Below are 1,740 nucleotides of genomic sequence, written 5' to 3'. Positions count from 1 at the left end.
TTTAAAAACCAAGATAGCCTACCTGAAAGTTCCCCTCTGTCCTTCTCATCTGTTTGCTTTTCTCTTGAGTTGTAATGAAGACTCAAGATAATTCCCTTCAGGTCCTAGAAATATAACTTTGTAAGAGGCAGATTCATAAATGCAATTCCATTTTGCTTGAAACACGCCATGTCATTGAGAAAAGATTTTCATTTTAATTCTGGAGCCATTTTCCACGTGACCGTTTTTAATGTCCTAGGTGTTAGCTCCTAGAACAGCATCCATTCGATAGTTGAGATCATTTATATGTTCTGATGTAACATCATGGCTGTGGATTATTAATTGCTCAGTTTGCACACATACATATTTTTTGTTTATTTTTTGGTTTTCGAGACAGGTTTCTCTGTAGCTTTGGGGCCTGTTCTGGAACTAGCTCTTGTTGACCAGGCTGGCCTCAAACTCACAGAGATCCGCCTGCCTCTGCCTCCTGAGTGCTGGGATTAAAGGTGTGCGCCACCACCACGCGGCTGCACACATACATCTTTAATATTGGTACCCCTTGTCCCAAAGGCAGGATCCCATGTGAAAACCTATTTTGATAGGTAAACTGTCTCATAAATTTCAAACATCAGCCTGGATCTGTGAAAAGCATGTGCTGTAAGAAAGCAATGCCCACTATTTGTATAGGATTTGAGCAGCACAGCAAAGGCAGTTTGAAGCTCTTGGGCAATACAATTCAAACTAGCACTCGTAGTTGCCTTGTGAGATAGTACTGTTACTATTTCCATTTTTAAATATGAAGAAAACAAGGGACCAAGGAATGTGCTCTAGGTTCACAGGCAATACGTAATAAGCTACAAGTTGAACCCAGTCCACCTCCCTCCTGAGTCAATGTCTTCTCCAAGAAAATTCTGCTCAATACCTCTGAAAAAATATGGCCCTGCTCTTGAAATAGCTTTTTATTTCTCTCCTGTGAATAATACTATTACTTGATTTCTTTGATGATGAAAAGACTCAGCTGTTGTTTTCTTAGTCACTGTTCTATTGTTGTGAAGAGACACAAGGCGACTTAGTAAAGATAGCATTTAATTGTGGGCTTTCTTAGTTTCAGAGGATGAGTCTACGATGTCACGATGGGATCGTGGAAGCAGGCAAACAAACCTGGTGCTGGAGCAGTGGCTGAGAACTTACATCTAATACACAGCCCAAGGCAAAGAGAGTTAATTGGCAATGGTGTGGAATTTTTGAAAGCTCAAAGCCCGCCCCCAATGTCCCACCTCCTCCAACAGGGCCATACTTCCCGAACACCCCTCCCAAATTGTTGGGAGCTATAGATCCCTGGCCCCTTGACTTTCTTTGCCTGCAGCTGCTCTGAGCATGAGACCCTGATGTCAGGCTGATGAGTCTGCAGCTGAAAGATCCGAGAGCTGGGCGTGGCTAAGGATTTCTATATAAGCTGCCCCTGAGCACAATAAAGTGGCATTTGCCATTCTTGTATCAAGCATGACTGGGCCCCTCCATCTAACACGTATGATTCATGAACCCCTCTTCTCCACCTCTGGCCATTTCCCATGACTGACAACTTGTCTCTCTAGTGTGGTTTCTTGTCTTTTGGCCTCATCACATCCTAGTACCAGGCCCATGGCTCTCTCTGGCTCTGGCTCAGGCTCAGAACCCTCAGCCCCTGTTCTTTGTGTGATGACACACAGGGCAGCCTGTGCTTACTTAATCCAATCCTCTCTGAATTCCTGGGATTCTAGG

Source organism: Microtus ochrogaster, chromosome 8 (assembly GCF_000317375.1).
Source record: "Microtus ochrogaster isolate Prairie Vole_2 chromosome 8, MicOch1.0, whole genome shotgun sequence".
NCBI classification, from domain to species: domain Eukaryota; kingdom Metazoa; phylum Chordata; class Mammalia; order Rodentia; family Cricetidae; genus Microtus; species Microtus ochrogaster.
This window is presented reverse-complemented; position numbering follows the sequence as displayed.